Source organism: Talpa occidentalis, unplaced genomic scaffold (genome assembly GCF_014898055.3).
Source record: "Talpa occidentalis isolate TD23 unplaced genomic scaffold, MPIMG_talOcc4v2.1 talOcc4.11, whole genome shotgun sequence".
Lineage (NCBI taxonomy): Eukaryota > Metazoa > Chordata > Mammalia > Eulipotyphla > Talpidae > Talpa > Talpa occidentalis.
Genome location: NW_023601104.1, coordinates 8179589 through 8190849, shown reverse-complemented (window position 1 = coordinate 8190849; position 11261 = coordinate 8179589). Strand labels below are relative to the sequence as shown.

Genomic DNA, 11261 nt, shown 5'->3' with positions numbered 1-11261 from the left:
AATAAATAAATAAATAAATAAATAAATAAATAAATAAATAAATAAATAATGGCCCAAGAATTCTTTGAGTCTTCATGTGCAACCGCTTAGCCCCAGTCTTAGATATACCATGATAGGACTGACTTCTCCAACTACTGGAGAAGTTTTAAGTGGGGGAGAGAGCGCAAAGGACTGATCATAGACAGAAGGATTAAATGGGAGGGTTCCGAAGGTGACCAAGGGAAGATCTGAGAGCAGGAGCCTGGGCAGAAAGGCGGTTCATCTCTGCCTCTGGTTGGCGAAGGATTTTGGGGAAAGGTATTTATTTCATGTTCCTGAACTTCAGTTTCATGTTCTGTAAAAAGGTGATGCTAATACCACTTTCATCATGTTCTCATAATGAAAGAAGATAATATATGTGCAACAGGCTCAGAGAAACCTTGGCCATCACCTTCCCCAGCCTGCAGTCACAGACAGAGAAAGCAACTTGAGATCTTTGGATTAAATAAATTGAAGGTGCCCCATCTCCTCAGTCCCCTGTGCTCCTCCCTCCCTCCCTCTGATCCCTCTCCCTCCTCCTCCCCTGCAGGATGTCTCTAATTTATAATTGTCTGTTTTTGCTTTATTGTGTTTTGTACTGTATTATTTTTTTGCACTGATGTCTTATTGGGTTCCCTTATATTCCTGCTATAAGTGACACCATCGGATATTTTTCTTTTTCCTTCTGACTTATTTCACTGAGCATAATTCCTTCTAGCTCCATCCACATTGCTGCAAATGGCATGAGTTTATCTTTTTTGATGGCTGAGTAATATTCCATTGTGTATATGAACCACATCTTCTTGATCCAGCCATCTATTTTTGGGCATTTGGGTTGTTTCCAGGTTTTACCTATTGTAAATAGTGCCTCAATAAACATAGGGGTGCAGGTGGTCTTTTGATTCAATGTTTTTGTGTCCTTTGGGTAGATCCCTAGGAATGGGATTGCTGGGTCGTATGGTAGCTCCATTTTTAGTAGACTGAGGAAACTCCAGACAGCTCTCCATAGAGGTAGGACCAGTCTGCACTCCCACCAGCAATGTAGAAGAGTTCCTTTTTCCCCATACCCTCGCCAACATTTGTTGTTGCTTGTTTTTTTGATATGTGCCATTCTCACTGATGTAAGGTGGTATCTCAATGTGAAGGAAACTCTATGGGGACTACACTTGAGGGGATGGGGGGAAGCAAATATTGTTTAAAAATGAACAATGATGTAAAAAAAATAAAAAAAATTTTAAATGGTAAAAATAAATAAATTGAAGGTAAGCTTTACTTAGAACTAGAAATAGCAAAGCAAAACAAAACTAAAGACCTAAAAGAAGCTTACATGTAAAAAAGAAAAGAAATTACATGTAAAAAAAAAAGCAGCTTACATGTAAATACTAATTTCTACAATTTCAAGTGTTCTTTCCTATGACTCTTTTCATTTAAACACTTTTTTCCTCCTTCTTCTTTTTCTCTTCCAATTTCTTCACAGAATACTTTTTGAAAACCTCCAGATCTGACTCACTTAACTCAGAGGAATACTTTGTAGGATAAGTTTCTGCTAGGGTCACAAATCTATGGAAAGCAGAGGGCCCTGGGGAACACCCAGCTGCAAAACAAAAACTCACACACACACAAAATGCTGGCCAAGCTGAGAGATGAATATTCTAGAGGGAGGAAGTATGTGGATGACTAAAAAATTGTAGATTATTTCTGGCCTGGAATGTACTTCCCCAAGTTTTACGATGTTTATTTGTATTGTTGATTTTAACTAGAACACGCCTCTGCCTGGGCCTAAATCTTTTATTTCTTTTGGTATCCCCTTAGAATGATTTAAGTTGTTTCAGCCATGTGTATATAATTTGAGATCTAAATGCTGATTGGAATAAGAAAATATATCTTCTCCATTAGTTCTCTCTCTTTGTGCACACAGGGAAGAAATGGACATTAGGGTCAAAGAGCCCTGGATTAAACTTCATTTCACTAAGGTATAGGCAGGTGACTTTGGGCAAATTACTGTATCTTTCTAAACACCTTCATAAAATAGGCATACAAATAGTAACAGATGCATTAGGTTTCTTGGCATGAGCTAATACATGGAAAGCACTAGCGTAGGAGTGGAACCTAAGAATTTTTCATTACATGGTAGCTTTAAAAATTATTTTTTTTAAAGATTTATTTATTTTTATGCAAGAAGTGGGGTACAGGCCAGAGATGCGGGGGGTGAGAGGAGTCACCGAGACAGAGTGGGGAACAGAACAGGCAGACGGAACGAAGTACACTGCTGAGGGGAGCAGCGGGTGAGACAGGAGAGGTCTGTCCCGCCATGTGGGTTTCTCCCTGGCCGGCTGGGAATCGAACTCATGCTGCAGTGGCTGCGGATTACTTCATAGGTTGCGTCTTAACCCCTGCGCCACCAGGGAGGTCCTTTAAAAATTATTTTTAAGCCTATTTTTCTCTTTTCCATAAGTGCTTAACTATGTGCTCAGTTTAATGAGTTTATCAGGTAAACAATATCAATGAAATAAAGGTATACTATCAGTACGGGGAAAAAGTTATATCATAAAAAAAGGTTTCCTACCTTTTAGAAGTTGGAAGAATTTTTAATGTTCTAGGTTATGTCTTATATTTTAGATGCAAATCAGAAAGGGAAACAGAGACATGAAAATAAATACAGAGGGATATCCTCATAGTGGTTAGGACATCTTATTTACAAAAATAATTTTTATCTTAACTATATGAGTAGAATACCATATCATTTGAGGAGGTTTTTTAAAAACAGGGCTTATTTTCCCTGAAACTAAAATAGCTGATTTAAAACTGAATGATTCAGTTCAATTATCAAGACTGAAAGAGTACTGAGATCTGCTGCTCCCCCACCCTCTTTAAATTAGAAGCTCTGGGGGTGGATGAGGCTACCTACCAAATACCTTCTACCTCTAAGTGACTTGTTATTTTCATTTCACTTCAGACAAATAAAGCATTTCTTTATGCATATGACATGCACTAGGTACCTGAGATTCAAAAATGAGAAAGCTTTAATTGTATCTCTGGAAAATAACAATATATTGAATACATGGAAATTGTGCTTTTGAGGAATGTGAGCCTGTTCATGTCTGCTTATTACGAGGCTGATATTCCTGCTGTGTCTTGGTTATAGAACCCTGTGTCCATATATGTTTTCCAGGTTGTTAGTTTACTAGGTTAGGTGGATATTTGTTTTCCATCTTGTGAATGACAGTCAAAATTTATGCCCCAGAGTCAGAAGCTTGGGTGAGCCATTTGCTAAAGCCTTAAAAACCACCTTTCTCTGTCACACAAGCAGTTGTTGTAATCAAATTGGCTCTATGCCTAGGGCAGGCTGTGTGACTCAGTGACAGTTGCAATCATAGCACAGAGTTGGAGACAAAGAAGTCTTAGATGAGGAAATCACAGTGACAATGGCCAAATGGGATTGGATGGTTTAATATGAGTAGAGTTTTTTTTTTAAAGAATTTTTTCCTTTAAATATCATTCATCAAAGACACATATAATCCTGTTACTTTAGCATGAGATTTAAACAACTTTTTGTCCTGGTAACACTGTTCGACACTGCAGTGATTCTGTGCTAGGGGAGGTTCCAAATATTATGACAATCATTCAGCACTTTCAGTGATTTGAGATTCATGGCTGGTAAGGGCATATATTTCTACTCTCATTTGAAATCGATCCACTTCTGAAAGTCACTTTGATATTTATGTCCACCCAGGCTAGATAAAATTCATTCTAGTGAAGACAGAATTAATTTCTAAGAGGAATTTAAAGCAGAAGTTCTCCAATGTCTTGAGGACCACATGTATTTTGTCAAAAATTGATCAAGCATTTAACTTTCATATCTACCAATCTATCAATAGTCATTAATAGTTAAAAATGTAGAGTATATGACAAAAGATAACAGGTTGATTTGTAACTGCAACTGTTCAACTTTAAGAGGAAGGAGTGCGTAAAAAATTAGAGAAGGATGAATAAGGGTAGGAAGTTGTGCTTACACTTAATTTCTTCTCATTTTACAATGTCAGATAGAGAACTCTGATAACATCAGAAGCATCATCTTTAATTGTGATGGGCTAAGGATGAGTGCAACCTGCAGAGAATAACAGAAAAATGTGCTAGATTCTTAAATGTTGGGACTGTGGGAGAAACTATTTATCACTATACTTGGACTCTTCGTGTGTAAAGTTTTATAACACCTTCCAATGGAATGTTAGGGTTCTGTAAGAGGCAGATTGAAATGCCATTGAAGCAAGTCTGGAGAGTTGCCATGTAATTTGAGACAGATGTAATGGTGTGAAGATTAGACAGCATCACCCCAAAGTGAAGATGTATTACTTGGGGAAAGAATTAGAGTAACTTTGAATGTGATTTAGTTTGACATTTACTTGAAATGAACAAACTTTTGTGATTGGATCACCACAGTAGGCATATATATATATAATAACAGATTTTATTTTTCATTCTTCTTCCCTCCCAAAGGAATTTTGTGTTTGTAATGGGTCATCCTTTGAAGATGAAAAGTTTGTGTTTTATTGGGAACATGCCTGTCTGCATTGAGCAATGTTTCTTTTCTGTGAAAAAAATTGTGATCAATTTCATCTGCAGAAACATCATTTGACAAATATTATTGAGTACCTATTATGTCTTAGGGTCTTGGGATACAGTAATGAACAAAATAAACAAATACGTCTACACTTATGGAATTTACATTTTAGTGTGTGTTGATTGACAGATACTATACTTGTAAATGAGTAAATTAAATAGTATAGAAAAATAAAACAGTGCAGCAGGGTAAAGGGAATCAGGAGTGTGTAGGGAAGTGTTAATATTTTAAAAAGACTGATCAGGGCAGACCTCATTGAGAAGATAACGTATAAACAGAGACTTAAGAGAGACAGTTAGCTGTGTGGCTATCTATAGGAAGAGCATTTCTAGAGAGAGGGATCCATCAAGGTCTTAAGGTCATTGTTTCACATGCCTTATTGTCTCTTGAACTGAGCTGATGCTACTCAGAGGAAAGTTATTGTATTCCACTTTATAGGATTTCCAACTTTCTCTCCAGGGTTCATAACCACTAATGCTTCAAACATCTGGGATTTGTATGGTTAGTTCAAAAGTGACTGCGACCAGTCTTCACTATATTTTATGGATTTGCCTGCTTCCTTAAATGTGACTAGTACAGGAAATCAACTAGTTTATGGGTTATTTTATTTTTTTGTTATACTAAAGAGTTTTGGGAAGGAATAATTTGTTGCTCACCATCTATATGAATCAATTATTAGATAGATATACTGTAAGAATAATTGTTTTTTTATGTAAATTTAGCTGATGAACACTGTATAATCACAAATGCAGAGCAAACAAATGGTATCTCTCTCTCGCTTGCTCTCTCTCTCTCTCTCTCTCTCTCTCACACACACACACACACACACACACACACACACACATTTTCTCTATGTGATATTTTGCTCCCAAATTCAATCTTGGTAATCTTCGAAATCATGATTTGACAATCTTCAAAGGACAAAGTACTTATGAATACTAAATAATAAGCAATTTTGGATACGTAAGTGCTATTTCATATTATATGATACATTCTGGAATGAACGTTTCTGTGGCATTGTGACATCATTGAAATAAATCAATGGTGATAAACTTTAACCTATACATACATATATAGAGAGAGCTGTAATATATAATGATGGATGCAATATATATTATTGAATATACATGCATATATGCACACACATATAAGGAAAAACAAGAGACTCATTCCAATCTACAATATGTAGGTAAAAGTAAAAATAAAAGCTCATATATCTCTTACTCAGACTGAGTTTACATTATTAGGCAAACCATGAAGATCACTAATAAACATTAATTAAGCACCTACTATTGGTGGCTACTTTGGCAAAGATCCTTGTTCCGTTGCAGAACTTGAATTAGTTTTGCTTCTAGTGGGAGCACAATATAAAAGCAATAACAATAACCATCACCATATACTGAGTGCTTATTACATGCCAAGGAAAGCACTAAGTTCATGTAGTGGAATTACTGTGTTACTGCAATATGGTATCACTTAACACTATGCAGTAAGTACTATCAACAGAGAAAACAAAGAAGCTTTCCAAGAAGCTAAGAAACTTGTTTAAGACCATAGAGCTAATAAATTCTAAACTGAGGATTTGAACCCAGGTATTCTGTGTCTGGGCCAGCAGAATTACCATTGTTATGTGTTGCTGGAGAAGGATCTCAGAAGTAGTGTGAAAATTCTAGAGTCAGATGAGACCCAAATTTAATCTTATTTCTATCTTTTATTTGGCCATAGACAAGTTACTTAACCATTGAGAGTTCATGATTAATATAATAGTTACTAAGTTAATAGTATAGATAATAACATCTAAAGTATAATATTTGAACTCAAGGAACAACAAGAAAACACAATCTGATTTAAAAATGGGCAGAGGACATAAACTGGAATTTTACCAAAGAAGATTAAAAAGATAGCCAACAGACATATGAAAATGATATTCTGCATCACTTAAAGCTAGGGGAAATGAAAAACAAAACCACAGTGAGATCTCACCTCACACCAGTTTAAATGGCTTTTATCAAAAAGTCAAGAAGTAACAAGTGTTGATGAGGATGTGGAGAAAAAGGAAGTCTCACACACTGTTAGTGGAGATATAACTTGGTGTAGAAATGATGGGAAAAAAAGAAATTTCCTCCAAAAATTTAAAATAGAGCTATCATGTGATCCAGTAATCCCATTTCTGGGTTTTTACCCATGACAACACTAATTCAAAAATGTATTTGTACCCCATGTTCATTGTAGCACTGTCCGCAATATCCAAGATACAGAAACAATCCAAGTGCCTGGTGATGGCCAGTAATTGGATAAAGAGGTGCTGTATACATACACAATGGAATAATACTCAGCTTTAAAACAGGATGAAGCCTTGTCACCACAACAACGTGAATGGACTTTGAAGGAGCTAAATTAAGTGGAACACGTCAGAAAGACAAATACTGCATGACTTCACTCATTTTTGGAATATAAAGAAATAAAACAAATGAACAAACAAAACCAAACTCTTACACTCTGACAACAGAATGGTCATTGCCAAAGAGGAAGTGGGTGGGGTTGGAACAGGTAGAAGGGGCCGACTGATTGGTGATGGACGGAGACTGAGCCTTTGGATACTTCTGCACAGGTAAGAAACTGTACACCTGAAATCTGCACTGTGTTCTAAATTGTTATCTCAATAAAAATAACCAATACAATAAACTTCTTACATAAAAAATACCTACAGTACTTTAGTATCCATAAATACCTATAGATACCAATTATCATAGTACTAGTATTTAATAGTGTAGATAATAGTATCTACATTGGGCCTCCCTGGTGGTGCAAGGGGTTAAGCACCGCACTATGACACAATCTGCAGCCTCTGCAGCACAATTTCAATCCCCCACCAGCCAGGGAGCTACCCACATGACACAGTAGACCTCTCTTGTCTTGCCCACTGCTTCCCTCAGCAGTGTATTTCAGTCAGTCTGCATGTTCTGTTCTGTCTCTGGTAAATCCTCTCACCCCCCGCATCTCTGGCTTGTATCCCAGCTCTACTTTTAAAAAATAGTATCTACATTGCCAAATTGTCATAAAATTAGTGATAATGCGTGTACCTATTAATGGTCACTATTCAATAAATGATAGTTGTTGTGATTTGCCTGTTATCTTCTTGTCTAAGCAGAGTCATAGAAAGAAAACTATGCCAAACTCAGAATGCACCTAAAGTTTCCTTTTTTTATAGCTATTAGTGACTCTTTGATGACCTATCTCTGGAATGAAGTGTAATCATTGCTAGGGGAGAAGAACCAAGGAGAGCAGATTCCTTCTGCATTTTACACAACTTAGAAAACAAGCCCCTTTTATTTAATTTACATCAGAACTTTTGTAGTGTGTAACAGCTTCCTCTGGAGAAAACAGACAACAAAGTAATTTCCTACCAAGGGAGAATCAATTATCTAATTGATGGAATAAATTTGTAGTTACAGTATGCTCTTTTAGACAAAGATACTAATTTGTTAGCTTTAATAATACCAAATCCAGTATTATTGGAGAAATTGCTGCTTAGGGATAGGTCAAGTCGTGAATTATGACATTAGAATTCCAAGATGCTTGGGATGCACAGAGATGTCACATGCAATTTGACACTAAAGAGAAAATTAAGTCCCAAACAAGTTATATCCTGAGTAATAAAAATATAAACAGGATTTTAACTGGTGAGTATTTAGGTAATTTTTAAGGAAATAATATGACGTTAGAGCTGGAAGGAATTTTAGAGCTCATTTATTCTCACTTTTTTTTAGGTGTGGAAACTGAAAACCAGAAAAAGAAATGCTGTGGCCAATTTCACATGGTTCAGTAAAGTATTTCTCATCTTGATTTTCTCCTAGACATGGGGGTAGGGTTACTGAGAAACACAGTTTGTACTGGTTCTTAAAGCCATGGGCCTTGCTAAATTTAGACTTGGTTCCTGCTTATGTAATTTTCCTTCTGTTTTCAATTATTTATATGAATATATTATTTATATGTCTGGAACTTGTGCTTTTAGCACTCAATAAACAGGAATAATTTATAGGATTATGGAGAGCTTCCGGTCCTTACCTTTCAAAGCATATTCTTTTGTAATGTTAATGAATTGTTAGGTTTCAGCTCTGTGCAACTTCCTTCCCCAGCAGTCTTGTGATGAGATGTAACTAGCCAGAGGGAGCAGGATCTGCCTTTATCTTCACACTCAGACTCCAAAATCCAGGTTAATTATCCTGGTAGCCACCTTCCTTGCACAGAGCCTCTTGGGCGATCCATGGCACAACCCAGCAAGTCACGTTCCTTAAGTTGAGTAAGACCACGATGAAAGAGGAAGCAGTCTTCCAGTTCAAAATAGAAATTGCCTCTGCTTCAGTTTTCTTTTTTGCCTTTGCTCTTTCTTTTTTTTTCCAATCGACTTCTTGACATATATTCTTTTTTTTTTTTTTGAGAATCTGTATTTTTTTCACATTTTATTTAAATTTTATTTTTTATATTCCCCATACAATTACAACCCCCTTATTTTGACCCCAATCCCTCCTTTCGCCACCCCCCACCCCCCATAGAGTGTCTCTGGTTTGTAGTTTTTTGTTGATGTTGATATTTTCTTTCTTATAGTTATTCTTTTTCCTGGTCCCTTATTTAAGTTTTCTAGATTCCATTATATTCTTTTCTGTATCTTTCCTCGTCAACTTTCCCCTTCTGCTGGCTGGCATGGACCTCTGGTACCCATGTCATCCGGGCTTGCAGTCATGGGTCTGGATTCTTGTACCAGAAATGGCTGCTGATTTTTGCCTTTTCCCCTCTACTGCTCACATATGTGTCCCCCATATTCGGCACTCCTTGTCCTTAGTGGTCGTCTTGTCTTGGATTTCTCTTTTTTTTAGTATAAGTTTTATTTTTCAAAATGTACAGTTGATGATATTTTCAGCATCTTTACCAACAGCTGGGGCATCTCCACTCCTGCTGGGAATTACTTGAGTTCTGTGCTTTGAAACTGGTTTAGTAAGTCCTTTGACTAAGGGGCTTCTGAAAGGCTGCCCTGGTCAAGGAAACTCAAGTCTTCAGTTTCTCAGACACAACAGCTGGGGCTATACACTTTGAGTTGAGAACTTCCTAACAGAGTTTGTCATAAGCGGCTTTATTAAACAAGACTAGAGTATTGAGCTTGCTCCGAACTTTGCATTCAGTCCACTTCTTGTTGGGCTTGCTCCAGGATGTGTTCACTGGGACTTTGTCTTTCTTGTTGGCTTTCTGGCATCCTTCTTCTTGTCATCCTTGGGTGGACTTGCCAAGCGTGGAGAGCCAGCAGCCACCACTGCTGCTAGGTGGTCTCTCTAAGATGCTGGGCAAAAAGCAAGTGCTCTAGTTTTGGGTCTCTGACAAGGTAAGACAAGACTGAATGACAGTTTCCGGGGAAAGCCAACCCAGCAGGTACCCCCAAGTGATGCTTGTGCATAAAGAGGCTTCTGCTGCCTCTGAGGCAAAGTCTGCAAGGGCATCCTACCGCTGGCTGAGCTGGGCAAGGTGGAAGTGCAGCTTCAGCTCCTGACACTTTGCTTTGTTGTCTTCTCAGCATCTCCCAGAACAAATGGCAAGAGGTTGTCCTTTCCCCTAGCTTGGAGTGTGTAGCTCTGTAATCATCCTTTCTATGAAAAGCAAATATACAGAAATACATAAACTTTCCCTCCAAAGAAATTAAGGACAAAAATTTGCAAACAGACAGGCTGTTCTTTTGCTTCTTCACTCAGAGTCATGAGATCTTCAGTGATTGTTCCATGGGTCCTAAGAACATGTTCCAGTTGTCTCTCTGGTGGAGCTACAAGCAAAGTGTCCGCTCTCCAATCAATCTGAGGACAAGAAAAAACAATACCACAGTCATGCGTATGCATGAAGATATAGACCAACTACACCAATGATTTGATATGAAAGGACTGTAAATTATTTAAATAAAATAATTCTTTGGGGAAAAAAAAGCCATTGAGGGAAATTGCCTTTTCTGTTCTTTTCTGGCCGGGGATCAAACCGGTGTTGCAGAGGCTGTGGGCAGCTTCTCAACCCAGCGCTCAACCGCTGTGCCACCAGGGAGGCCCTGCCTTTTCTTTTCATGGCATAATCAGCAATTTACTTTCTACTTCATGGAATGGTACCTAGGAATCCTCATAATACTGGGCCTCAGAATGTATTCAATGAAGGAGCAATGGTTGGATGAATGAGTATCTCAGTGAAAAATGGAGCAATCTAGACCTGTGCTTGTTTGCACTGGGAACGCCTTGTAATAATTTATATGTGTCTGGAGCACTGACTCAAAGGCTTAAGGAATGCCCCTGGGGATGCTCCTAGTTCTGTGAGCCTGACTGGGGCTTCCCTCTTGGGGCATCTCTTCTCTAGTACACTTCCATGGCTAGATGCCAAAAGGTACTGGTGCCTTGTGGGGAAAATTAGGTGGCCAAGGAGCTCCACCCATTCCTAGCTGACTAGGCCAAGTAGGCAGTAGTTAACTGTGTGAAAGGTGAAGAAGAGAATTCTGAGAAAGATACTATGAATGCCTCAGGCAAAAAGTTTTAGAAATTCATCTGGCTACAATGTGTCTTGAAGAGGGACTTATGTGTCTTGTAAAAAATACAAAGAG

General features: G+C 37.8%; 1 pseudogene; it reads right to left on the bottom strand.

Annotated features, from left to right (window-relative positions):
* Window positions 1-9531: 9531 nt before the first annotated feature.
* The window catches only part of LOC119239537 (40S ribosomal protein S25-like), a 73863-nt pseudogene continuing 72133 nt past the window's right edge, over window positions 9532-11261 (bottom strand).